This window comes from Pleuronectes platessa, chromosome 21 (assembly GCF_947347685.1).
Source record: "Pleuronectes platessa chromosome 21, fPlePla1.1, whole genome shotgun sequence".
NCBI classification, from domain to species: domain Eukaryota; kingdom Metazoa; phylum Chordata; class Actinopteri; order Pleuronectiformes; family Pleuronectidae; genus Pleuronectes; species Pleuronectes platessa.
The window spans coordinates 19,406,914-19,429,017 of NC_070646.1; the positions used below are offsets into that span (position 1 = coordinate 19,406,914).

Consider the following 22,104-nt stretch of genomic DNA (forward strand, 5'->3'; position numbering starts at 1 on the left):
TGCTGTGGTACCCCGTTTGTAGGTGTGCATAACAATGGCTGCTGCTCATCACCTCCGCCTAAGCTCTCCTTTGTGGACACTTGATTTCTGACCTAGACAATTCTTTGACTTTTCACAATTTCATAAGGCTCAGCCATAAAGCAAAGCCTGCCAAAAATAGATTCAACTCATGTTTGTTCCTCTCCACGGAAGTCTTTAATAAAAGGCGAAAGACTTGTGCGTTATGAAGAGAAACCAGAGTCAGCATGGCCCTCTGTTCGAGAGCAGCGGTGGAGCCTCTCGGTCACAGTCACCACCTACGCGGTGGGCCTCTCTTTGCTTTCCGCATGTCAGATTCTAGTATACAACATTCCCACCACGCCGCCATCTGCCAACCAAAATTATACAAGTCTTTATTTGCTCCTGCCCTGACTAGTGATTGGCTTTTAAGCCTTTTTAAGCGATACATCCCTGAACCAATTACATTGGGTCCAAAAAGCTGACTCTGCTTTCTCACCAAGTCTCCCAGAGGATCTTGAGTGAAAACCAGTTTCAGTTTTTGACAAACGCTTCTGATTCAATTTGGAATCCAGTTGAAGCTCATTGTGACCCCGTGCAGAGTCATGCATGATCACTTCACAAGGCAGTGAGTCATCAGAGCGGTTTTGCACACTTGTCAAACTCTGCCAGGCCATTCCCTCAGTTTCATTGACCCAGTGTAGAATTCACCTTTAAAACTCCACAATTGTTTGCTTTTCTACAAGGTAAGAACAGAGTGCACCGTTCCCAGCGGCACTGCAATGCTAGGTCGATGCGTGGAGAGAAGGGAGCAAGCTCCAAATTTCTGCTCCTCTTGCCAAAAATCTGCTTAATATGTAGTCCTCATATAGAGGACATATCAGATATTAAACTGAAAAGAACAGATACTACACTTGATCTTAGCCAAAAGGCCGAGAAGCGATAATCCACAAGTGTTGGATGTCCATGCCAAGCTCTTGGCGCAAATCTCCCTTGCTGTGGTACCCCGTTTGTAGGTGTGCATAACAATGGCTGCTGCTCATCACCTCTGCCTAAGCTCTCCTTTGTGGACACTTGATTTCTGACCTAGACAATTCTTTGACTTTTCACAATTTCATAAGGCTCAGCCATAAAGCAAAGCCTGCCAAAAATAGATTCAACTCTAGTTTGTTCCTCTCCACGGAAGTCTTTAGTAAAAGGCGAAAGACTTGTGCGTTATGAAGAGAAACCAGAGTCAGCATGGCCCTCTGTTCGAGAGCAGCGGAGGAGCCTCTCGGTCACAGTCACCACCTACGCGGTGGGCCTCTCTTTGCTTTCCGCATGTCAGATTCTAGTATACAACATTCCCACCACGCCCCCATCTGCCAACCAAAATTATACAAGTCTTTATTTGCTCCTGCCCTGACTAGTGATTGGCTTTTAAGCCTTTTTAAGCGATACATCCCTGAACCACTTACATTGGGTCCAAAAAGCTGACTCTGCTTTCTCACCAAGTCTCCCAGAGGATCTTGAGTGAAAACCAGTTTCAGTTTTTGACAATCGCTTCTGATTCAATTTGGAATCCAGTTGAAGCTCATTGTGACCCCGTGCAGAGTCATGCATGATCACTTCACAAGGCAGTGAGTCATCAGAGCGGTTTTGCACACTTGTCAAACTCTGCCAGGCCATTCCCTCAGTTTCATTGACCCAGTGTAGAATTCACCTTTAAAACTCCACAATTGTTTGAGTGTTTGCTTTTCTACAAGGTAAGAACAGAGTGCACCGTTCCCAGCGGCACTGCAATGCTAGGTCGATGCTTGGAGAGAAGGGAGCAAGCTCCAAATTTCTGCTCCTCTTGCCAAAAATCTGCTTAATATGTAGTCCTCATATAGAGGACATATCAGATATTAAACTGAAAAGAACAGATACTACACTTGATCTTAGCCAAAAGGCCGAGAAGCGATAATCCACAAGTGTTGGATGTCCACGGCAAGCTCTTGGCGCAAATCTCCCTTGCTGTGGTACCCCGTTTGTAGGTGTGCATAACAATGGCTGCGGCTCATCACCTCCGCCTAAGCTCTCCTTTGTGGACACTTGATTTCTGACCTAGACAATTCTTTGACTTTTCACAATTTCATAAGGCTCAGCCATAAAGCAAAGCCTGCCAAAAATAGATTCAACTCATGTTTGTTCCTCTCCACGGAAGTCTTTAATAAAAGGCGAAAGACTTGTGCGTTATGAAGAGAAACCAGAGTCAGCATTGCCCTCTGTTCGAGAGCAGCGGTGGAGCCTCTCGGTCACAGTCACCACCTACGCGGTGGGCCTCTCTTTGCTTTCCGCATGTCAGATTCTAGTATACAACATTCCCACCACGCCGCCATCTGCCAACCAAAATTATACAAGTCTTTATTTGCTCCTGCCCTGACTAGTGATTGGCTTTTAAGCCTTTTTAAGCGATACATCCCTGAACCAATTACATTGGGTCCAAAAAGCTGACTCTGCTTTCTCACCAAGTCTCCCAGAGGATCTTGAGTGAAAACCAGTTTCAGTTTTTGACAAACGCTTCTGATTCAATTTGGAATCCAGTTGAAGCTCATTGTGACCCCGTGCAGAGTCATGCATGATCACTTCACAAGGCAGTGAGTCATCAGAGCGGTTTTGCACACTTGTCAAACTCTGCCAGGCCATTCCCTCAGTTTCATTGACCCAGTGTAGAATTCACCTTTAAAACTCCACAATTGTTTGCTTTTCTACAAGGTAAGAACAGAGTGCACCGTTCCCAGCGGCACTGCAATGCTAGGTCGATGCGTGGAGAGAAGGGAGCAAGCTCCAAATTTCTGCTCCTCTTGCCAAAAATCTGCTTAATATGTAGCCCTCATATAAAGGACATATCAGACATTAAACTGATAAGAACAGATACTACACTTGATCTTAGCCAAAAGGCCGAGAAGCGATAATCCACAAGTGTTGGATGTCCACGCCAAGCTCTTGGCGCAAATCTCCCTTGCTGTGGTACCCCGTTTGTAGGTGTGCATAACAATGGCTGCTGCTCATCACCTCCGCCTAAGCTCTCCTTTGTGGACACTTGATTTCTGACCTAGACAATTCTTTGACTTTTCACAATTTCATAAGGCTCAGCCATAAAGCAAAGCCTGCCAAAATTAGATTCAACTCATGTTTGTTCCTCTCCACGGAAGTCTTTAGTAAAAGGCGAAAGACTTGTGCGTTATGAAGAGAAACCAGAGTCAGCATGGCCCTCTGTTCGAGAGCAGCGGTGGAGCCTCTCGGTCACAGTCACCACCTACGCGGTGGGCCTCTCTTTGCTTTCCGCATGTCAGATTCTAGTATACAACATTCCCAACACGCCCCCATCTGCCAACCAAAATTATACAAGTCTTTATTTGCTCCTGCCCTGACTAGTGATTGGCTTTTAAGCCTTTTTAAGCGATACATCCCTGAACCACTTACATTGGGTCCAAAAAGCTGACTCTGCTTTCTCACCAAGTCTCCCAGAGGATCTTTAGTGAAAACCAGTTTCAGTTTTTGACAAACGCTTCTGATTCAATTTGGAATCCAGTTGAAGCTCATTGTGACCCCGTGCAGAGTCATGCATGATCACTTCACAAGGCAGTGAGTCATCAGAGCGGTTTTGCACACTTGTCAAACTCTGCCAGGCCATTCCCTCAGTTTCATTGACCCAGTGTAGAATTCACCTTTAAAACTCCACAATTGTTTGCTTTTCTACAAGGTAAGAACAGAGTGCACCGTTCCCAGCGGCACTGCAATGCTAGGTCGATGCGTGGAGAGAAGGGAGCAAGCTCCAAATTTCTGCTCCTCTTGCCAAAAATCTGCTTAATACGTAGTCCTCATATAGAGGACATATCAGATATTAAACTGATAAGAACAGATACTACACTTGATCTTAGCCAAAAGGCCGAGAAGCGATAATCCACAAGTGTTGGATGTCCACGCCAAGCTCTTGGCGCAAATCTCCCTTGCTGTGGTACCCCGTTTGTAGGTGTGCATAACAATGGCTGCTGCTCATCACCTCCGCCTAAGCTCTCCTTTGTGGACACTTGATTTCTGACCTAGACAATTCTTTGACTTTTCACAATTTCATAAGGCTCAGCCATAAAGCAAAGCCTGCCAAAATTAGATTCAACTCATGTTTGTTCCTCTCCACGGAAGTCTTTAGTAAAAGGCGAAAGACTTGTGCGTTATGAAGAGAAACCAGAGTCAGCATGGCCCTCTGTTCGTGAGCAGCGGAGGAGCCTCTCCGTCACAGTCACCACCTACGCGGTGGGCCTCTCTTTGCTTTCCGCATGTCAGATTCTAGTATACAACATTCCCACCACGCCGCCATCTGCCAACCAAAATTATACAAGTCTTTATTTGCTCCTGCCCTGACTAGTGATTGGCTTTTAAGCCTTTTTAAGCGATACATCCCTGAACCAATTACATTGGGTCCAAAAAGCTGACTCTGCTTTCTCACCAAGTCTCCCAGAGGATCTTGAGTGAAAACCAGTTTCAGTTTTTGACAAACGCTTCTGATTCAATTTGGAATCCAGTTGAAGCTCATTGTGACCCCGTGCAGAGTCATGCATGATCACTTCACAAGGCAGTGAGTCATCAGAGCGGTTTTGCACACTTGTCAAACTCTGCCAGGCCATTCCCTCAGTTTCATTGACCCAGTGTAGAATTCACCTTTAAAACTCCACAATTGTTTGCTTTTCTACAAGGTAAGAACAGAGTGCACCGTTCCCAGCGGCACTGCAATGCTAGGTCGATGCGTGGAGAGAAGGGAGCAAGCTCCAAATTTCTGCTCCTCTTGCCAAAAATCTGCTTAATATGTAGTCCTCATATAGAGGACATATCAGATATTAAACTGAAAAGAACAGATACTACACTTGATCTTAGCCAAAAGGCCGAGAAGCGATAATCCACAAGTGTTGGATGTCCACGCCAAGCTCTTGGCGCAAATCTCCCTTGCTGTGGTACCCCGTTTGTAGGTGTGCATAACAATGGCTGCTGCTCATCACCTCCGCCTAAGCTCTCTTTTGTGGACACTTGATTTCTGACCTAGACAATTCTTTGACTTTTCACAATTTCATAAGGCTCAGCCATAAAGCAAAGCCTGCCAAAATTAGATTCAACTCATGTTTGTTCCTCTCCACGGAAGTCTTTAGTAAAAGGCGAAAGACTTGTGCGTTATGAAGAGAAACCAGAGTCAGCATGGCCCTCTGTTCGAGAGCAGCGGAGGAGCCTCTCCGTCACAGTCACCACCTACGCGGTGGGCCTCTCTTTGCTTTCCGCATGTCAGATTCTAGTATACAACATTCCCACCACGCCCCCATCTGCCAACCAAAATTATACAAGTCTTTATTTGCTCCTGCCCTGACTAGTGATTGGCTTTTAAGCCTTTTTAAGCGATACATCCCTGAACCACTTACATTGGGTCCAAAAAGCTGACTCTGCTTTCTCACCAAGTCTCCCAGAGGATCTTGAGTGAAAACCAGTTTCAGTTTTTGACAAACGCTTCTGATTCAATTTGGAATCCAGTTGAAGCTCATTGTGAACCTGTGCAGAGTCATGAATGATCACTTCACAAGGCAGTGAGTCATCAGAGCGGTTTTGCACACTTGTCAAACTCTGCCAGGCCAATCCCTCAGTTCCATTGACCCAGTGTAGAATTCACCTTTAAAACTCCACAATTGTTTGCTTTTCTACAAGGTAAGAACAGAGTGCACCGTTCCCAGCGGCACTGCAATGCTAGGTCGATGCGTGGAGAGAAGGGAGCAAGCTCCAAATTTCTGCTCCTCTTGCCAAAAATCTGCTTAATATGTAGCCCTCATATAAAGGACATATCAGATATTAAACTGATAAGAACAGATACTACACTTGATCTTAGCCAAAAGGCCGAGAAGCGATAATCCACAAGTGTTGGATGTCCACGCCAAGCTCTTGGCGCAAATCTCCCTTGCTGTGGTACCCCGTTTGTAGGTGTGCATAACAATGGCTGCTGCTCATCACCTCCGCCTAAGCTCTCCTTTGTGGACACTTGATTTCTGACCTAGACAATTCTTTGACTTTTCACAATTTCATAAGGCTCAGCCATAAAGCAAAGCCTGCCAAAAATAGATTCAACTCTAGTTTGTTCCTCTCCACGGAAGTCTTTAGTAAAAGGCGAAAGACTTGTGCGTTATGAAGAGAAACCAGAGTCAGCATGGCCCTCTGTTCGAGAGCAGCGGAGGAGCCTCTCGGTCACAGTCACCACCTACGCGGTGGGCCTCTCTTTGCTTTCCGCATGTCAGATTCTAGTATACAACATTCCCACCACGCCCCCATCTGCCAACCAAAATTATACAAGTCTTTATTTGCTCCTGCCCTGACTAGTGATTGGCTTTTAAGCCTTTTTAAGCGATACATCCCTGAACCACTTACATTGGGTCCAAAAAGCTGACTCTGCTTTCTCACCAAGTCTCCCAGAGGATCTTGAGTGAAAACCAGTTTCAGTTTTTGACAATCGCTTCTGATTCAATTTGGAATCCAGTTGAAGCTCATTGTGACCCCGTGCAGAGTCATGCATGATCACTTCACAAGGCAGTGAGTCATCAGAGCGGTTTTGCACACTTGTCAAACTCTGCCAGGCCATTCCCTCAGTTTCATTGACCCAGTGTAGAATTCACCTTTAAAACTCCACAATTGTTTGAGTGTTTGCTTTTCTACAAGGTAAGAACAGAGTGCACCGTTCCCAGCGGCACTGCAATGCTAGGTCGATGCTTGGAGAGAAGGGAGCAAGCTCCAAATTTCTGCTCCTCTTGCCAAAAATCTGCTTAATATGTAGTCCTCATATAGAGGACATATCAGATATTAAACTGAAAAGAACAGATACTACACTTGATCTTAGCCAAAAGGCCGAGAAGCGATAATCCACAAGTGTTGGATGTCCACGGCAAGCTCTTGGCGCAAATCTCCCTTGCTGTGGTACCCCGTTTGTAGGTGTGCATAACAATGGCTGCGGCTCATCACCTCCGCCTAAGCTCTCCTTTGTGGACACTTGATTTCTGACCTAGACAATTCTTTGACTTTTCACAATTTCATAAGGCTCAGCCATAAAGCAAAGCCTGCCAAAAATAGATTCAACTCATGTTTGTTCCTCTCCACGGAAGTCTTTAATAAAAGGCGAAAGACTTGTGCGTTATGAAGAGAAACCAGAGTCAGCATTGCCCTCTGTTCGAGAGCAGCGGTGGAGCCTCTCGGTCACAGTCACCACCTACGCGGTGGGCCTCTCTTTGCTTTCCGCATGTCAGATTCTAGTATACAACATTCCCACCACGCCGCCATCTGCCAACCAAAATTATACAAGTCTTTATTTGCTCCTGCCCTGACTAGTGATTGGCTTTTAAGCCTTTTTAAGCGATACATCCCTGAACCAATTATATTGGGTCCAAAAAGCTGACTCTGCTTTCTCACCAAGTCTCCCAGAGGATCTTGAGTGAAAACCAGTTTCAGTTTTTGACAAACGCTTCTGATTCAATTTGGAATCCAGTTGAAGCTCATTGTGACCCCGTGCAGAGTCATGCATGATCACTTCACAAGGCAGTGAGTCATCAGAGCGGTTTTGCACACTTGTCAAACTCTGCCAGGCCATTCCCTCAGTTTCATTGACCCAGTGTAGAATTCACCTTTAAAACTCCACAATTGTTTGCTTTTCTACAAGGTAAGAACAGAGTGCACCGTTCCCAGCGGCACTGCAATGCTAGGTCGATGCGTGGAGAGAAGGGAGCAAGCTCCAAATTTCTGCTCCTCTTGCCAAAAATCTGCTTAATATGTAGCCCTCATATAAAGGACATATCAGACATTAAACTGATAAGAACAGATACTACACTTGATCTTAGCCAAAAGGCCGAGAAGCGATAATCCACAAGTGTTGGATGTCCACGCCAAGCTCTTGGCGCAAATCTCCCTTGCTGTGGTACCCCGTTTGTAGGTGTGCATAACAATGGCTGCTGCTCATCACCTCCGCCTAAGCTCTCCTTTGTGGACACTTGATTTCTGACCTAGACAATTCTTTGACTTTTCACAATTTCATAAGGCTCAGCCATAAAGCAAAGCCTGCCAAAATTAGATTCAACTCATGTTTGTTCCTCTCCACGGAAGTCTTTAGTAAAAGGCGAAAGACTTGTGCGTTATGAAGAGAAACCAGAGTCAGCATGGCCCTCTGTTCGAGAGCAGCGGTGGAGCCTCTCGGTCACAGTCACCACCTACGCGGTGGGCCTCTCTTTGCTTTCCGCATGTCAGATTCTAGTATACAACATTCCCAACACGCCCCCATCTGCCAACCAAAATTATACAAGTCTTTATTTGCTCCTGCCCTGACTAGTGATTGGCTTTTAAGCCTTTTTAAGCGATACATCCCTGAACCACTTACATTGGGTCCAAAAAGCTGACTCTGCTTTCTCACCAAGTCTCCCAGAGGATCTTTAGTGAAAACCAGTTTCAGTTTTTGACAAACGCTTCTGATTCAATTTGGAATCCAGTTGAAGCTCATTGTGACCCCGTGCAGAGTCATGCATGATCACTTCACAAGGCAGTGAGTCATCAGAGCGGTTTTGCACACTTGTCAAACTCTGCCAGGCCATTCCCTCAGTTTCATTGACCCAGTGTAGAATTCACCTTTAAAACTCCACAATTGTTTGAGTGTTTGCTTTTCTACAAGGTAAGAACAGAGTGCACCGTTCCCAGCGGCACTGCAATGCTAGGTCGATGCGTGGAGAGAAGGGGGCAAGCTCCAAATTTCTGCTCCTCTTGCCAAAAATCTGCTTAATACGTAGTCCTCATATAGAGGACATATCAGATATTAAACTGATAAGAACAGATACTACACTTGATCTTAGCCAAAAGGCCGAGAAGCGATAATCCACAAGTGTTGGATGTCCACGCCAAGCTCTTGGCGCAAATCTCCCTTGCTGTGGTACCCCGTTTGTAGGTGTGCATAACAATGGCTGCTGCTCATCACCTCCGCCTAAGCTCTCCTTTGTGGACACTTGATTTCTGATCTAGATAATTCTTTGACTTTTCACAATTTCATAAGGCTCAGCCATAAAGCAAAGCCTGCCAAAATTAGATTCAACTCATGTTTGTTCCTCTCCACGGAAGTCTTTAGTAAAAGGCGAAAGACTTGTGCGTTATGAAGAGAAACCAGAGTCAGCATGGCCCTCTGTTCGTGAGCAGCGGAGGAGCCTCTCCGTCACAGTCACCACCTACGCGGTGGGCCTCTCTTTGCTTTCCGCATGTCAGATTCTAGTATACAACATTCCCACCACGCCGCCATCTGCCAACCAAAATTATACAAGTCTTTATTTGCACCTGCCCTGACTAGTGATTGGCTTTTAAGCCTTTTGAAGCGATACATCCCTGAACCAATTACATTGGGTCCAAAAAGCTGACTCTGCTTTCTCACCAAGTCTCCCAGAGGATCTTGAGTGAAAACCAGTTTCAGTTTTTGACAAACGCTTCTGATTCAATTTGGAATCCAGTTGAAGCTCATTGTGACCCCGTGCAGAGTCATGCATGATCACTTCACAAGGCAGTGAGTCATCAGAGCGGTTTTGCACACTTGTCAAACTCTGCCAGGCCATTCCCTCAGTTTCATTGACCCAGTGTAGAATTCACCTTTAAAACTCCACAATTGTTTGCTTTTCTACAAGGTAAGAACAGAGTGCACCGTTCCCAGCGGCACTGCAATGCTAGGTCGATGCGTGGAGAGAAGGGAGCAAGCTCCAAATTTCTGCTCCTCTTGCCAAAAATCTGCTTAATACGTAGTCCTCATATAGAGGACATATCAGATATTAAACTGATAAGAACAGATACTACACTTGATCTTAGCCAAAAGGCCGAGAAGCGATAATCCACAAGTGTTGGATGTCCACGCCAAGCTCTTGGCGCAAATCTCCCTTGCTGTGGTACCCCGTTTGTAGGTGTGCATAACAATGGCTGCTGCTCATCACCTCCGCCTAAGCTCTCCTTTGTGGACACTTGATTTCTGACCTAGACAATTCTTTGACTTTTCACAATTTCATAAGGCTCAGCCATAAAGCAAAGCCTGCCAAAAATAGATTCAACTCTAGTTTGTTCCTCTCCACGGAAGTCTTTAGTAAAAGGCGAAAGACTTGTGCGTTATGAAGAGAAACCAGAGTCAGCATGGCCCTCTGTTCGAGAGCAGCGGAGGAGCCTCTCCGTCACAGTCACCACCTACGCGGTGGGCCTCTCTTTGCTTTCCGCATGTCAGATTCTAGTATACAACATTCCCACCACGCCGCCATCTGCCAACCAAAATTATACAAGTCTTTATTTGCTCCTGCCCTGACTAGTGATTGGCTTTTAAGCCTTTTTAAGCGATACATCCCTGAACCAATTACATTGGGTCCAAAAAGCTGACTCTGCTTTCTCACCAAGTCTCCCAGAGGATCTTGAGTGAAAACCAGTTTCAATTTTTGACAAACGCTTCTGATTCAATTTGGAATCCAGTTGAAGCTCATTGTGACCCCGTGCAGAGTCATGCATGATCACTTCACAAGGCAGTGAGTCATCAGAGCGGTTTTGCACACTTGTCAAACTCTGCCAGGCCATTCCCTCAGTTTCATTGACCCAGTGTAGAATTCACCTTTAAAACTCCACAATTGTTTGCTTTTCTACAAGGTAAGAACAGAGTGCACCGTTCCCAGCGGCACTGCAATGCTAGGTCGATGCGTGGAGAGAAGGGAGCAAGCTCCAAATTTCTGCTCCTCTTGCCAAAAATCTGCTTAATATGTAGTCCTCATATAGAGGACATATCAGATATTAAACTGATAAGAACAGATACTACACTTGATCTTAGCCAAAAGGCCGAGAAGCGATAATCCACAAGTGTTGGATGTTCACGCCAAGCTCTTGGCGCAAATCTCCCTTGCTGTGGTACCCCGTTTGTAGGTGTGCATAACAATGGCTGCTGCTCATCACCTCCGCCTAAGCTCTCCTTTGTGGACACTTGATTTCTGACCTAGACAATTCTTTGACTTTTCACAATTTCATAAGGCTCAGCCATAAAGCAAAGCCTGCCAAAAATAGATTCAACTCATGTTTGTTCCTCTCCACGGAAGTCTTTAATAAAAGGCGAAAGACTTGTGCGTTATGAAGAGAAACCAGAGTCAGCATGGCCCTCTGTTCGAGAGCAGCGGTGGAGCCTCTCGGTCACAGTCACCACCTACGCGGTGGGCCTCTCTTTGCTTTCCGCATGTCAGATTCTAGTATACAACATTCCCACCACGCCGCCATCTGCCAACCAAAATTATACAAGTCTTTATTTGCTCCTGCCCTGACTAGTGATTGGCTTTTAAGCCTTTTTAAGCGATACATCCCTGAACCAATTACATTGGGTCCAAAAAGCTGACTCTGCTTTCTCACCAAGTCTCCCAGAGGATCTTGAGTGAAAACCAGTTTCAGTTTTTGACAAACGCTTCTGATTCAATTTGGAATCCAGTTGAAGCTCATTGTGACCCCGTGCAGAGTCATGCATGATCACTTCACAAGGCAGTGAGTCATCAGAGCGGTTTTGCACACTTGTCAAACTCTGCCAGGCCATTCCCTCAGTTTCATTGACCCAGTGTAGAATTCACCTTTAAAACTCCACAATTGTTTGCTTTTCTACAAGGTAAGAACAGAGTGCACCGTTCCCAGCGGCACTGCAATGCTAGGTCGATGCGTGGAGAGAAGGGAGCAAGCTCCAAATTTCTGCTCCTCTTGCCAAAAATCTGCTTAATATGTAGTCCTCATATAGAGGACATATCAGATATTAAACTGAAAAGAACAGATACTACACTTGATCTTAGCCAAAAGGCCGAGAAGCGATAATCCACAAGTGTTGGATGTCCATGCCAAGCTCTTGGCGCAAATCTCCCTTGCTGTGGTACCCCGTTTGTAGGTGTGCATAACAATGGCTGCTGCTCATCACCTCTGCCTAAGCTCTCCTTTGTGGACACTTGATTTCTGACCTAGACAATTCTTTGACTTTTCACAATTTCATAAGGCTCAGCCATAAAGCAAAGCCTGCCAAAAATAGATTCAACTCTAGTTTGTTCCTCTCCACGGAAGTCTTTAGTAAAAGGCGAAAGACTTGTGCGTTATGAAGAGAAACCAGAGTCAGCATGGCCCTCTGTTCGAGAGCAGCGGAGGAGCCTCTCGGTCACAGTCACCACCTACGCGGTGGGCCTCTCTTTGCTTTCCGCATGTCAGATTCTAGTATACAACATTCCCACCACGCCCCCATCTGCCAACCAAAATTATACAAGTCTTTATTTGCTCCTGCCCTGACTAGTGATTGGCTTTTAAGCCTTTTTAAGCGATACATCCCTGAACCACTTACATTGGGTCCAAAAAGCTGACTCTGCTTTCTCACCAAGTCTCCCAGAGGATCTTGAGTGAAAACCAGTTTCAGTTTTTGACAATCGCTTCTGATTCAATTTGGAATCCAGTTGAAGCTCATTGTGACCCCGTGCAGAGTCATGCATGATCACTTCACAAGGCAGTGAGTCATCAGAGCGGTTTTGCACACTTGTCAAACTCTGCCAGGCCATTCCCTCAGTTTCATTGACCCAGTGTAGAATTCACCTTTAAAACTCCACAATTGTTTGAGTGTTTGCTTTTCTACAAGGTAAGAACAGAGTGCACCGTTCCCAGCGGCACTGCAATGCTAGGTCGATGCTTGGAGAGAAGGGAGCAAGCTCCAAATTTCTGCTCCTCTTGCCAAAAATCTGCTTAATATGTAGTCCTCATATAGAGGACATATCAGATATTAAACTGAAAAGAACAGATACTACACTTGATCTTAGCCAAAAGGCCGAGAAGCGATAATCCACAAGTGTTGGATGTCCACGGCAAGCTCTTGGCGCAAATCTCCCTTGCTGTGGTACCCCGTTTGTAGGTGTGCATAACAATGGCTGCGGCTCATCACCTCCGCCTAAGCTCTCCTTTGTGGACACTTGATTTCTGACCTAGACAATTCTTTGACTTTTCACAATTTCATAAGGCTCAGCCATAAAGCAAAGCCTGCCAAAAATAGATTCAACTCATGTTTGTTCCTCTCCACGGAAGTCTTTAATAAAAGGCGAAAGACTTGTGCGTTATGAAGAGAAACCAGAGTCAGCATTGCCCTCTGTTCGAGAGCAGCGGTGGAGCCTCTCGGTCACAGTCACCACCTACGCGGTGGGCCTCTCTTTGCTTTCCGCATGTCAGATTCTAGTATACAACATTCCCACCACGCCGCCATCTGCCAACCAAAATTATACAAGTCTTTATTTGCTCCTGCCCTGACTAGTGATTGGCTTTTAAGCCTTTTTAAGCGATACATCCCTGAACCAATTACATTGGGTCCAAAAAGCTGACTCTGCTTTCTCACCAAGTCTCCCAGAGGATCTTGAGTGAAAACCAGTTTCAGTTTTTGACAAACGCTTCTGATTCAATTTGGAATCCAGTTGAAGCTCATTGTGACCCCGTGCAGAGTCATGCATGATCACTTCACAAGGCAGTGAGTCATCAGAGCGGTTTTGCACACTTGTCAAACTCTGCCAGGCCATTCCCTCAGTTTCATTGACCCAGTGTAGAATTCACCTTTAAAACTCCACAATTGTTTGCTTTTCTACAAGGTAAGAACAGAGTGCACCGTTCCCAGCGGCACTGCAATGCTAGGTCGATGCGTGGAGAGAAGGGAGCAAGCTCCAAATTTCTGCTCCTCTTGCCAAAAATCTGCTTAATATGTAGCCCTCATATAAAGGACATATCAGACATTAAACTGATAAGAACAGATACTACACTTGATCTTAGCCAAAAGGCCGAGAAGCGATAATCCACAAGTGTTGGATGTCCACGCCAAGCTCTTGGCGCAAATCTCCCTTGCTGTGGTACCCCGTTTGTAGGTGTGCATAACAATGGCTGCTGCTCATCACCTCCGCCTAAGCTCTCCTTTGTGGACACTTGATTTCTGACCTAGACAATTCTTTGACTTTTCACAATTTCATAAGGCTCAGCCATAAAGCAAAGCCTGCCAAAATTAGATTCAACTCATGTTTGTTCCTCTCCACGGAAGTCTTTAGTAAAAGGCGAAAGACTTGTGCGTTATGAAGAGAAACCAGAGTCAGCATGGCCCTCTGTTCGAGAGCAGCGGTGGAGCCTCTCGGTCACAGTCACCACCTACGCGGTGGGCCTCTCTTTGCTTTCCGCATGTCAGATTCTAGTATACAACATTCCCAACACGCCCCCATCTGCCAACCAAAATTATACAAGTCTTTATTTGCTCCTGCCCTGACTAGTGATTGGCTTTTAAGCCTTTTTAAGCGATACATCCCTGAACCACTTACATTGGGTCCAAAAAGCTGACTCTGCTTTCTCACCAAGTCTCCCAGAGGATCTTTAGTGAAAACCAGTTTCAGTTTTTGACAAACGCTTCTGATTCAATTTGGAATCCAGTTGAAGCTCATTGTGACCCCGTGCAGAGTCATGCATGATCACTTCACAAGGCAGTGAGTCATCAGAGCGGTTTTGCACACTTGTCAAACTCTGCCAGGCCATTCCCTCAGTTTCATTGACCCAGTGTAGAATTCACCTTTAAAACTCCACAATTGTTTGCTTTTCTACAAGGTAAGAACAGAGTGCACCGTTCCCAGCGGCACTGCAATGCTAGGTCGATGCGTGGAGAGAAGGGAGCAAGCTCCAAATTTCTGCTCCTCTTGCCAAAAATCTGCTTAATACGTAGTCCTCATATAGAGGACATATCAGATATTAAACTGATAAGAACAGATACTACACTTGATCTTAGCCAAAAGGCCGAGAAGCGATAATCCACAAGTGTTGGATGTCCACGCCAAGCTCTTGGCGCAAATCTCCCTTGCTGTGGTACCCCGTTTGTAGGTGTGCATAACAATGGCTGCTGCTCATCACCTCCGCCTAAGCTCTCCTTTGTGGACACTTGATTTCTGACCTAGACAATTCTTTGACTTTTCACAATTTCATAAGGCTCAGCCATAAAGCAAAGCCTGCCAAAATTAGATTCAACTCATGTTTGTTCCTCTCCACGGAAGTCTTTAGTAAAAGGCGAAAGACTTGTGCGTTATGAAGAGAAACCAGAGTCAGCATGGCCCTCTGTTCGTGAGCAGCGGAGGAGCCTCTCCGTCACAGTCACCACCTACGCGGTGGGCCTCTCTTTGCTTTCCGCATGTCAGATTCTAGTATACAACATTCCCACCACGCCGCCATCTGCCAACCAAAATTATACAAGTCTTTATTTGCTCCTGCCCTGACTAGTGATTGGCTTTTAAGCCTTTTTAAGCGATACATCCCTGAACCAATTACATTGGGTCCAAAAAGCTGACTCTGCTTTCTCACCAAGTCTCCCAGAGGATCTTGAGTGAAAACCAGTTTCAGTTTTTGACAAACGCTTCTGATTCAATTTGGAATCCAGTTGAAGCTCATTGTGACCCCGTGCAGAGTCATGCATGATCACTTCACAAGGCAGTGAGTCATCAGAGCGGTTTTGCACACTTGTCAAACTCTGCCAGGCCATTCCCTCAGTTTCATTGACCCAGTGTAGAATTCACCTTTAAAACTCCACAATTGTTTGCTTTTCTACAAGGTAAGAACAGAGTGCACCGTTCCCAGCGGCACTGCAATGCTAGGTCGATGCGTGGAGAGAAGGGAGCAAGCTCCAAATTTCTGCTCCTCTTGCCAAAAATCTGCTTAATATGTAGTCCTCATATAGAGGACATATCAGATATTAAACTGAAAAGAACAGATACTACACTTGATCTTAGCCAAAAGGCCGAGAAGCGATAATCCACAAGTGTTGGATGTCCACGCCAAGCTCTTGGCGCAAATCTCCCTTGCTGTGGTACCCCGTTTGTAGGTGTGCATAACAATGGCTGCTGCTCATCACCTCCGCCTAAGCTCTCTTTTGTGGACACTTGATTTCTGACCTAGACAATTCTTTGACTTTTCACAATTTCATAAGGCTCAGCCATAAAGCAAAGCCTGCCAAAATTAGATTCAACTCATGTTTGTTCCTCTCCACGGAAGTCTTTAGTAAAAGGCGAAAGACTTGTGCGTTATGAAGAGAAACCAGAGTCAGCATGGCCCTCTGTTCGAGAGCAGCGGAGGAGCCTCTCCGTCACAGTCACCACCTACGCGGTGGGCCTCTCTTTGCTTTCCGCATGTCAGATTCTAGTATACAACATTCCCACCACGCCCCCATCTGCCAACCAAAATTATACAAGTCTTTATTTGCTCCTGCCCTGACTAGTGATTGGCTTTTAAGCCTTTTTAAGCGATACATCCCTGAACCACTTACATTGGGTCCAAAAAGCTGACTCTGCTTTCTCACCAAGTCTCCCAGAGGATCTTGAGTGAAAACCAGTTTCAGTTTTTGACAAACGCTTCTGATTCAATTTGGAATCCAGTTGAAGCTCATTGTGAACCTGTGCAGAGTCATGAATGATCACTTCACAAGGCAGTGAGTCATCAGAGCGGTTTTGCACACTTGTCAAACTCTGCCAGGCCAATCCCTCAGTTCCATTGACCCAGTGTAGAATTCACCTTTAAAACTCCACAATTGTTTGCTTTTCTACAAGGTAAGAACAGAGTGCACCGTTCCCAGCGGCACTGCAATGCTAGGTCGATGCGTGGAGAGAAGGGAGCAAGCTCCAAATTTCTGCTCCTCTTGCCAAAAATCTGCTTAATATGTAGCCCTCATATAAAGGACATATCAGATATTAAACTGATAAGAACAGATACTACACTTGATCTTAGCCAAAAGGCCGAGAAGCGATAATCCACAAGTGTTGGATGTCCACGCCAAGCTCTTGGCGCAAATCTCCCTTGCTGTGGTACCCCGTTTGTAGGTGTGCATAACAATGGCTGCTGCTCATCACCTCCGCCTAAGCTCTCCTTTGTGGACACTTGATTTCTGACCTAGACAATTCTTTGACTTTTCACAATTTCATAAGGCTCAGCCATAAAGCAAAGCCTGCCAAAAATAGATTCAACTCTAGTTTGTTCCTCTCCACGGAAGTCTTTAGTAAAAGGCGAAAGACTTGTGCGTTATGAAGAGAAACCAGAGTCAGCATGGCCCTCTGTTCGAGAGCAGCGGAGGAGCCTCTCCGTCACAGTCACCACCTACGCGGTGGGCCTCTCTTTGCTTTCCGCATGTCAGATTCTAGTATACAACATTCCCACCACGCCCCCATCTGCCAACCAAAATTATACAAGTCTTTATTTGCTCCTGCCCTGACTAGTGATTGGCTTTTAAGCCTTTTTAAGCGATACATCCCTGAACCACTTACATTGGGTCCAAAAAGCTGACTCTGCTTTCTCACCAAGTCTCCCAGAGGATCTTGAGTGAAAACCAGTTTCAGTTTTTGACAATCGCTTCTGATTCAATTTGGAATCCAGTTGAAGCTCATTGTGACCCCGTGCAGAGTCATGCATGATCACTTCACAAGGCAGTGAGTCATCAGAGCGGTTTTGCACACTTGTCAAACTCTGCCAGGCCATTCCCTCAGTTTCATTGACCCAGTGTAGAATTCACCTTTAAAACTCCACAATTGTTTGAGTGTTTGCTTTTCTACAAGGTAAGAACAGAGTGCACCGTTCCCAGCGGCACTGCAATGCTAGGTCGATGCTTGGAGAGAAGGGAGCAAGCTCCAAATTTCTGCTCCTCTTGCCAAAAATCTGCTTAATATGTAGTCCTCATATAGAGGACATATCAGATATTAAACTGAAAAGAACAGATACTACACTTGATCTTAGCCAAAAGGCCGAGAAGCGATAATCCACAAGTGTTGGATGTCCACGGCAAGCTCTTGGCGCAAATCTCCCTTGCTGTGGTACCCCGTTTGTAGGTGTGCATAACAATGGCTGCGGCTCATCACCTCCGCCTAAGCTCTCCTTTGTGGACACTTGATTTCTGACCTAGACAATTCTTTGACTTTTCACAATTTCATAAGGCTCAGCCATAAAGCAAAGCCTGCCAAAAATAGATTCAACTCATGTTTGTTCCTCTCCACGGAAGTCTTTAATAAAAGGCGAAAGACTTGTGCGTTATGAAGAGAAACCAGAGTCAGCATTGCCCTCTGTTCGAGAGCAGCGGTGGAGCCTCTCGGTCACAGTCACCACCTACGCGGTGGGCCTCTCTTTGCTTTCCGCATGTCAGATTCTAGTATACAACATTCCCACCACGCCGCCATCTGCCAACCAAAATTATACAAGTCTTTATTTGCTCCTGCCCTGACTAGTGATTGGCTTTTAAGCCTTTTTAAGCGATACATCCCTGAACCAATTATATTGGGTCCAAAAAGCTGACTCTGCTTTCTCACCAAGTCTCCCAGAGGATCTTGAGTGAAAACCAGTTTCAGTTTTTGACAAACGCTTCTGATTCAATTTGGAATCCAGTTGAAGCTCATTGTGACCCCGTGCAGAGTCATGCATGATCACTTCACAAGGCAGTGAGTCATCAGAGCGGTTTTGCACACTTGTCAAACTCTGCCAGGCCATTCCCTCAGTTTCATTGACCCAGTGTAGAATTCACCTTTAAAACTCCACAATTGTTTGCTTTTCTACAAGGTAAGAACAGAGTGCACCGTTCCCAGCGGCACTGCAATGCTAGGTCGATGCGTGGAGAGAAGGGAGCAAGCTCCAAATTTCTGCTCCTCTTGCCAAAAATCTGCTTAATATGTAGCCCTCATATAAAGGACATATCAGACATTAAACTGATAAGAACAGATACTACACTTGATCTTAGCCAAAAGGCCGAGAAGCGATAATCCACAAGTGTTGGATGTCCACGCCAAGCTCTTGGCGCAAATCTCCCTTGCTGTGGTACCCCGTTTGTAGGTGTGCATAACAATGGCTGCTGCTCATCACCTCCGCCTAAGCTCTCCTTTGTGGACACTTGATTTCTGACCTAGACAATTCTTTGACTTTTCACAATTTCATAAGGCTCAGCCATAAAGCAAAGCCTGCCAAAATTAGATTCAACTCATGTTTGTTCCTCTCCACGGAAGTCTTTAGTAAAAGGCGAAAGACTTGTGCGTTATGAAGAGAAACCAGAGTCAGCATGGCCCTCTGTTCGAGAGCAGCGGTGGAGCCTCTCGGTCACAGTCACCACCTACGCGGTGGGCCTCTCTTTGCTTTCCGCATGTCAGATTCTAGTATACAACATTCCCAACACGCCCCCATCTGCCAACCAAAATTATACAAGTCTTTATTTGCTCCTGCCCTGACTAGTGATTGGCTTTTAAGCCTTTTTAAGCGATACATCCCTGAACCACTTACATTGGGTCCAAAAAGCTGACTCTGCTTTCTCACCAAGTCTCCCAGAGGATCTTTAGTGAAAACCAGTTTCAGTTTTTGACAAACGCTTCTGATTCAATTTGGAATCCAGTTGAAGCTCATTGTGACCCCGTGCAGAGTCATGCATGATCACTTCACAAGGCAGTGAGTCATCAGAGCGGTTTTGCACACTTGTCAAACTCTGCCAGGCCATTCCCTCAGTTTCATTGACCCAGTGTAGAATTCACCTTTAAAACTCCACAATTGTTTGCTTTTCTACAAGGTAAGAACAGAGTGCACCGTTCCCAGCGGCACTGCAATGCTAGGTCGATGCGTGGAGAGAAGGGAGCAAGCTCCAAATTTCTGCTCCTCTTGCCAAAAATCTGCTTAATACGTAGTCCTCATATAGAGGACATATCAGATATTAAACTGATAAGAACAGATACTACACTTGATCTTAGCCAAAAGGCCGAGAAGCGATAATCCACAAGTGTTGGATGTCCACGCCAAGCTCTTGGCGCAAATCTCCCTTGCTGTGGTACCCCGTTTGTAGGTGTGCATAACAATGGCTGCTGCTCATCACCTCCGCCTAAGCTCTCCTTTGTGGACACTTGATTTCTGACCTAGACAATTCTTTGACTTTTCACAATTTCATAAGGCTCAGCCATAAAGCAAAGCCTGCCAAAATTAGATTCAACTCATGTTTGTTCCTCTCCACGGAAGTCTTTAGTAAAAGGCGAAAGACTTGTGCGTTATGAAGAGAAACCAGAGTCAGCATGGCCCTCTGTTCGTGAGCAGCGGAGGAGCCTCTCCGTCACAGTCACCACCTACGCGGTGGGCCTCTCTTTGCTTTCCGCATGTCAGATTCTAGTATACAACATTCCCACCATGCCGCCATCTGCCAACCAAAATTATACAAGTCTTTATTTGCTCCTGCCCTGACTAGTGATTGGCTTTTAAGCCTTTTTAAGCGATACATCCCTGAACCAATTACATTGGGTCCAAAAAGCTGACTCTGCTTTCTCACCAAGTCTCCCAGAGGATCTTGAGTGAAAACCAGTTTCAGTTTTTGACAAACGCTTCTGATTCAATTTGGAATCCAGTTGAAGCTCATTGTGACCCCGTGCAGAGTCATGCATGATCACTTCACAAGGCAGTGAGTCATCAGAGCGGTTTTGCACACTTGTCAAACTCTGCCAGGCCATTCCCTCAGTTTCATTGACCCAGTGTAGAATTCACCTTTAAAACTCCACAATTGTTTGCTTTTCTACAAGGTAAGAACAGAGTGCACCGTTCCCAGCGGCACTGCAATGCTAGGTCGATGCGTGGAGAGAAGGGAGCAAGCTCCAAATTTCTGCTCCTCTTGCCAAAAATCTGCTTAATATGTAGTCCTCATATAGAGGACATATCAGATATTAAACTGAAAAGAACAGATACTACACTTGATCTTAGCCAAAAGGCCGAGAAGCGATAATCCACAAGTGTTGGATGTCCACGCCAAGCTCTTGGCGCAAATCTCCCTTGCTGTGGTACCCCGTTTGTAGGTGTGCATAACAATGGCTGCTGCTCATCACCTCCGCCTAAGCTCTCTTTTGTGGACACTTGATTTCTGACCTAGACAATTCTTTGACTTTTCACAATTTCATAAGGCTCAGCCATAAAGCAAAGCCTGCCAAAATTAGATTCAACTCATGTTTGTTCCTCTCCACGGAAGTCTTTAGTAAAAGGCGAAAGACTTGTGCGTTATGAAGAGAAACCAGAGTCAGCATGGCCCTCTGTTCGAGAGCAGCGGAGGAGCCTCTCCGTCACAGTCACCACCTACGCGGTGGGCCTCTCTTTGCTTTCCGCATGTCAGATTCTAGTATACAACATTCCCACCACGCCCCCATCTGCCAACCAAAATTATACAAGTCTTTATTTGCTCCTGCCCTGACTAGTGATTGGCTTTTAAGCCTTTTTAAGCGATACATCCCTGAACCACTTACATTGGGTCCAAAAAGCTGACTCTGCTTTCTCACCAAGTCTCCCAGAGGATCTTGAGTGAAAACCAGTTTCAGTTTTTGACAAACGCTTCTGATTCAATTTGGAATCCAGTTGAAGCTCATTGTGAACCTGTGCAGAGTCATGAATGATCACTTCACAAGGCAGTGAGTCATCAGAGCGGTTTTGCACACTTGTCAAACTCTGCCAGGCCAATCCCTCAGTTCCATTGACCCAGTGTAGAATTCACCTTTAAAACTCCACAATTGTTTGCTTTTCTACAAGGTAAGAACAGAGTGCACCGTTCCCAGCGGCACTGCAATGCTAGGTCGATGCGTGGAGAGAAGGGAGCAAGCTCCAAATTTCTGCTCCTCTTGCCAAAAATCTGCTTAATATGTAGCCCTCATATAAAGGACATATCAGATATTAAACTGATAAGAACAGATACTACACTTGATCTTAGCCAAAAGGCCGAGAAGCGATAATCCACAAGTGTTGGATGTCCACGCCAAGCTCTTGGCGCAAATCTCCCTTGCTGTGGTACCCCGTTTGTAGGTGTGCATAACAATGGCTGCTGCTCATCACCTCCGCCTAAGCTCTCCTTTGTGGACACTTGATTTCTGACCTAGACAATTCTTTGACTTTTCACAATTTCATAAGGCTCAGCCATAAAGCAAAGCCTGCCAAAAATAGATTCAACTCTAGTTTGTTCCTCTCCACGGAAGTCTTTAGTAAAAGGCGAAAGACTTGTGCGTTATGAAGAGAAACCAGAGTCAGCATGGCCCTCTGTTCGAG

The 22,104-nt window shown here is 45.6% G+C and overlaps 45 non-coding genes across 45 annotated transcripts; all 45 read right to left on the reverse strand.

The window, feature by feature from the left end:
* Nucleotides 1–130: 130 nt before the first annotated feature.
* LOC128427922 (U5 spliceosomal RNA) lies at nucleotides 131–243 on the reverse strand. Its single transcript, XR_008333756.1, has one exon. It is a non-coding gene; the product is annotated as a U5 spliceosomal RNA (small nuclear RNA).
* Nucleotides 244–749: 506 nt separating this feature from the next.
* Nucleotides 750–941, reverse strand: LOC128427461 (U2 spliceosomal RNA). The gene has a single exon (XR_008333363.1). It is a non-coding gene; the product is annotated as a U2 spliceosomal RNA (small nuclear RNA).
* A 180-nt stretch (nucleotides 942–1,121) lies between these two features.
* LOC128427695 (U5 spliceosomal RNA) lies at nucleotides 1,122–1,234 on the reverse strand. The gene has a single exon (XR_008333553.1). It is a non-coding gene; the product is annotated as a U5 spliceosomal RNA (small nuclear RNA).
* A 514-nt stretch (nucleotides 1,235–1,748) lies between these two features.
* Nucleotides 1,749–1,940, reverse strand: LOC128427540 (U2 spliceosomal RNA). Its single transcript, XR_008333435.1, has one exon. It is a non-coding gene; the product is annotated as a U2 spliceosomal RNA (small nuclear RNA).
* A 180-nt stretch (nucleotides 1,941–2,120) lies between these two features.
* LOC128427935 (U5 spliceosomal RNA) lies at nucleotides 2,121–2,233 on the reverse strand. Its single transcript, XR_008333768.1, has one exon. It is a non-coding gene; the product is annotated as a U5 spliceosomal RNA (small nuclear RNA).
* A 506-nt stretch (nucleotides 2,234–2,739) lies between these two features.
* Nucleotides 2,740–2,931, reverse strand: LOC128427572 (U2 spliceosomal RNA). Its single transcript, XR_008333464.1, has one exon. It is a non-coding gene; the product is annotated as a U2 spliceosomal RNA (small nuclear RNA).
* A 176-nt stretch (nucleotides 2,932–3,107) lies between these two features.
* Nucleotides 3,108–3,224, reverse strand: LOC128427829 (U5 spliceosomal RNA). The gene has a single exon (XR_008333673.1). It is a non-coding gene; the product is annotated as a U5 spliceosomal RNA (small nuclear RNA).
* Nucleotides 3,225–3,730: 506 nt separating this feature from the next.
* LOC128427785 (U2 spliceosomal RNA) lies at nucleotides 3,731–3,922 on the reverse strand. The gene has a single exon (XR_008333633.1). It is a non-coding gene; the product is annotated as a U2 spliceosomal RNA (small nuclear RNA).
* A 176-nt stretch (nucleotides 3,923–4,098) lies between these two features.
* On the reverse strand, nucleotides 4,099–4,215 carry LOC128427830 (U5 spliceosomal RNA). The gene has a single exon (XR_008333674.1). It is a non-coding gene; the product is annotated as a U5 spliceosomal RNA (small nuclear RNA).
* A 506-nt stretch (nucleotides 4,216–4,721) lies between these two features.
* On the reverse strand, nucleotides 4,722–4,913 carry LOC128427462 (U2 spliceosomal RNA). The gene has a single exon (XR_008333364.1). It is a non-coding gene; the product is annotated as a U2 spliceosomal RNA (small nuclear RNA).
* Nucleotides 4,914–5,089: 176 nt separating this feature from the next.
* LOC128427832 (U5 spliceosomal RNA) lies at nucleotides 5,090–5,206 on the reverse strand. Its single transcript, XR_008333675.1, has one exon. It is a non-coding gene; the product is annotated as a U5 spliceosomal RNA (small nuclear RNA).
* A 506-nt stretch (nucleotides 5,207–5,712) lies between these two features.
* On the reverse strand, nucleotides 5,713–5,904 carry LOC128427489 (U2 spliceosomal RNA). The gene has a single exon (XR_008333388.1). It is a non-coding gene; the product is annotated as a U2 spliceosomal RNA (small nuclear RNA).
* Nucleotides 5,905–6,084: 180 nt separating this feature from the next.
* Nucleotides 6,085–6,197, reverse strand: LOC128427696 (U5 spliceosomal RNA). The gene has a single exon (XR_008333554.1). It is a non-coding gene; the product is annotated as a U5 spliceosomal RNA (small nuclear RNA).
* A 514-nt stretch (nucleotides 6,198–6,711) lies between these two features.
* LOC128427541 (U2 spliceosomal RNA) lies at nucleotides 6,712–6,903 on the reverse strand. The gene has a single exon (XR_008333436.1). It is a non-coding gene; the product is annotated as a U2 spliceosomal RNA (small nuclear RNA).
* Nucleotides 6,904–7,083: 180 nt separating this feature from the next.
* LOC128427936 (U5 spliceosomal RNA) lies at nucleotides 7,084–7,196 on the reverse strand. The gene has a single exon (XR_008333769.1). It is a non-coding gene; the product is annotated as a U5 spliceosomal RNA (small nuclear RNA).
* Nucleotides 7,197–7,702: 506 nt separating this feature from the next.
* LOC128427573 (U2 spliceosomal RNA) lies at nucleotides 7,703–7,894 on the reverse strand. Its single transcript, XR_008333465.1, has one exon. It is a non-coding gene; the product is annotated as a U2 spliceosomal RNA (small nuclear RNA).
* Nucleotides 7,895–8,070: 176 nt separating this feature from the next.
* On the reverse strand, nucleotides 8,071–8,187 carry LOC128427833 (U5 spliceosomal RNA). Its single transcript, XR_008333676.1, has one exon. It is a non-coding gene; the product is annotated as a U5 spliceosomal RNA (small nuclear RNA).
* Nucleotides 8,188–8,701: 514 nt separating this feature from the next.
* LOC128427534 (U2 spliceosomal RNA) lies at nucleotides 8,702–8,893 on the reverse strand. The gene has a single exon (XR_008333429.1). It is a non-coding gene; the product is annotated as a U2 spliceosomal RNA (small nuclear RNA).
* Nucleotides 8,894–9,069: 176 nt separating this feature from the next.
* LOC128427834 (U5 spliceosomal RNA) lies at nucleotides 9,070–9,186 on the reverse strand. The gene has a single exon (XR_008333677.1). It is a non-coding gene; the product is annotated as a U5 spliceosomal RNA (small nuclear RNA).
* Nucleotides 9,187–9,692: 506 nt separating this feature from the next.
* Nucleotides 9,693–9,884, reverse strand: LOC128427797 (U2 spliceosomal RNA). Its single transcript, XR_008333644.1, has one exon. It is a non-coding gene; the product is annotated as a U2 spliceosomal RNA (small nuclear RNA).
* Nucleotides 9,885–10,064: 180 nt separating this feature from the next.
* On the reverse strand, nucleotides 10,065–10,177 carry LOC128427699 (U5 spliceosomal RNA). Its single transcript, XR_008333555.1, has one exon. It is a non-coding gene; the product is annotated as a U5 spliceosomal RNA (small nuclear RNA).
* A 506-nt stretch (nucleotides 10,178–10,683) lies between these two features.
* Nucleotides 10,684–10,875, reverse strand: LOC128427453 (U2 spliceosomal RNA). The gene has a single exon (XR_008333356.1). It is a non-coding gene; the product is annotated as a U2 spliceosomal RNA (small nuclear RNA).
* A 180-nt stretch (nucleotides 10,876–11,055) lies between these two features.
* LOC128427923 (U5 spliceosomal RNA) lies at nucleotides 11,056–11,168 on the reverse strand. Its single transcript, XR_008333757.1, has one exon. It is a non-coding gene; the product is annotated as a U5 spliceosomal RNA (small nuclear RNA).
* A 506-nt stretch (nucleotides 11,169–11,674) lies between these two features.
* Nucleotides 11,675–11,866, reverse strand: LOC128427463 (U2 spliceosomal RNA). Its single transcript, XR_008333365.1, has one exon. It is a non-coding gene; the product is annotated as a U2 spliceosomal RNA (small nuclear RNA).
* A 180-nt stretch (nucleotides 11,867–12,046) lies between these two features.
* LOC128427701 (U5 spliceosomal RNA) lies at nucleotides 12,047–12,159 on the reverse strand. The gene has a single exon (XR_008333557.1). It is a non-coding gene; the product is annotated as a U5 spliceosomal RNA (small nuclear RNA).
* A 514-nt stretch (nucleotides 12,160–12,673) lies between these two features.
* LOC128427543 (U2 spliceosomal RNA) lies at nucleotides 12,674–12,865 on the reverse strand. The gene has a single exon (XR_008333437.1). It is a non-coding gene; the product is annotated as a U2 spliceosomal RNA (small nuclear RNA).
* Nucleotides 12,866–13,045: 180 nt separating this feature from the next.
* Nucleotides 13,046–13,158, reverse strand: LOC128427937 (U5 spliceosomal RNA). The gene has a single exon (XR_008333770.1). It is a non-coding gene; the product is annotated as a U5 spliceosomal RNA (small nuclear RNA).
* Nucleotides 13,159–13,664: 506 nt separating this feature from the next.
* Nucleotides 13,665–13,856, reverse strand: LOC128427574 (U2 spliceosomal RNA). The gene has a single exon (XR_008333466.1). It is a non-coding gene; the product is annotated as a U2 spliceosomal RNA (small nuclear RNA).
* A 176-nt stretch (nucleotides 13,857–14,032) lies between these two features.
* On the reverse strand, nucleotides 14,033–14,149 carry LOC128427836 (U5 spliceosomal RNA). The gene has a single exon (XR_008333679.1). It is a non-coding gene; the product is annotated as a U5 spliceosomal RNA (small nuclear RNA).
* Nucleotides 14,150–14,655: 506 nt separating this feature from the next.
* On the reverse strand, nucleotides 14,656–14,847 carry LOC128427811 (U2 spliceosomal RNA). The gene has a single exon (XR_008333656.1). It is a non-coding gene; the product is annotated as a U2 spliceosomal RNA (small nuclear RNA).
* A 176-nt stretch (nucleotides 14,848–15,023) lies between these two features.
* LOC128427837 (U5 spliceosomal RNA) lies at nucleotides 15,024–15,140 on the reverse strand. Its single transcript, XR_008333680.1, has one exon. It is a non-coding gene; the product is annotated as a U5 spliceosomal RNA (small nuclear RNA).
* A 506-nt stretch (nucleotides 15,141–15,646) lies between these two features.
* Nucleotides 15,647–15,838, reverse strand: LOC128427464 (U2 spliceosomal RNA). The gene has a single exon (XR_008333366.1). It is a non-coding gene; the product is annotated as a U2 spliceosomal RNA (small nuclear RNA).
* Nucleotides 15,839–16,014: 176 nt separating this feature from the next.
* On the reverse strand, nucleotides 16,015–16,131 carry LOC128427838 (U5 spliceosomal RNA). Its single transcript, XR_008333681.1, has one exon. It is a non-coding gene; the product is annotated as a U5 spliceosomal RNA (small nuclear RNA).
* Nucleotides 16,132–16,637: 506 nt separating this feature from the next.
* LOC128427491 (U2 spliceosomal RNA) lies at nucleotides 16,638–16,829 on the reverse strand. The gene has a single exon (XR_008333390.1). It is a non-coding gene; the product is annotated as a U2 spliceosomal RNA (small nuclear RNA).
* Nucleotides 16,830–17,009: 180 nt separating this feature from the next.
* Nucleotides 17,010–17,122, reverse strand: LOC128427702 (U5 spliceosomal RNA). The gene has a single exon (XR_008333558.1). It is a non-coding gene; the product is annotated as a U5 spliceosomal RNA (small nuclear RNA).
* Nucleotides 17,123–17,636: 514 nt separating this feature from the next.
* On the reverse strand, nucleotides 17,637–17,828 carry LOC128427544 (U2 spliceosomal RNA). Its single transcript, XR_008333438.1, has one exon. It is a non-coding gene; the product is annotated as a U2 spliceosomal RNA (small nuclear RNA).
* A 180-nt stretch (nucleotides 17,829–18,008) lies between these two features.
* Nucleotides 18,009–18,121, reverse strand: LOC128427938 (U5 spliceosomal RNA). Its single transcript, XR_008333771.1, has one exon. It is a non-coding gene; the product is annotated as a U5 spliceosomal RNA (small nuclear RNA).
* Nucleotides 18,122–18,627: 506 nt separating this feature from the next.
* Nucleotides 18,628–18,819, reverse strand: LOC128427577 (U2 spliceosomal RNA). Its single transcript, XR_008333468.1, has one exon. It is a non-coding gene; the product is annotated as a U2 spliceosomal RNA (small nuclear RNA).
* A 176-nt stretch (nucleotides 18,820–18,995) lies between these two features.
* LOC128427839 (U5 spliceosomal RNA) lies at nucleotides 18,996–19,112 on the reverse strand. The gene has a single exon (XR_008333682.1). It is a non-coding gene; the product is annotated as a U5 spliceosomal RNA (small nuclear RNA).
* A 506-nt stretch (nucleotides 19,113–19,618) lies between these two features.
* Nucleotides 19,619–19,810, reverse strand: LOC128427823 (U2 spliceosomal RNA). The gene has a single exon (XR_008333667.1). It is a non-coding gene; the product is annotated as a U2 spliceosomal RNA (small nuclear RNA).
* A 176-nt stretch (nucleotides 19,811–19,986) lies between these two features.
* LOC128427840 (U5 spliceosomal RNA) lies at nucleotides 19,987–20,103 on the reverse strand. The gene has a single exon (XR_008333683.1). It is a non-coding gene; the product is annotated as a U5 spliceosomal RNA (small nuclear RNA).
* A 506-nt stretch (nucleotides 20,104–20,609) lies between these two features.
* Nucleotides 20,610–20,801, reverse strand: LOC128427467 (U2 spliceosomal RNA). The gene has a single exon (XR_008333368.1). It is a non-coding gene; the product is annotated as a U2 spliceosomal RNA (small nuclear RNA).
* Nucleotides 20,802–20,977: 176 nt separating this feature from the next.
* Nucleotides 20,978–21,094, reverse strand: LOC128427841 (U5 spliceosomal RNA). Its single transcript, XR_008333684.1, has one exon. It is a non-coding gene; the product is annotated as a U5 spliceosomal RNA (small nuclear RNA).
* Nucleotides 21,095–21,600: 506 nt separating this feature from the next.
* LOC128427492 (U2 spliceosomal RNA) lies at nucleotides 21,601–21,792 on the reverse strand. The gene has a single exon (XR_008333391.1). It is a non-coding gene; the product is annotated as a U2 spliceosomal RNA (small nuclear RNA).
* Nucleotides 21,793–21,972: 180 nt separating this feature from the next.
* LOC128427703 (U5 spliceosomal RNA) lies at nucleotides 21,973–22,085 on the reverse strand. Its single transcript, XR_008333559.1, has one exon. It is a non-coding gene; the product is annotated as a U5 spliceosomal RNA (small nuclear RNA).
* Between the last annotated feature and the right edge of the window lie 19 nt (nucleotides 22,086–22,104).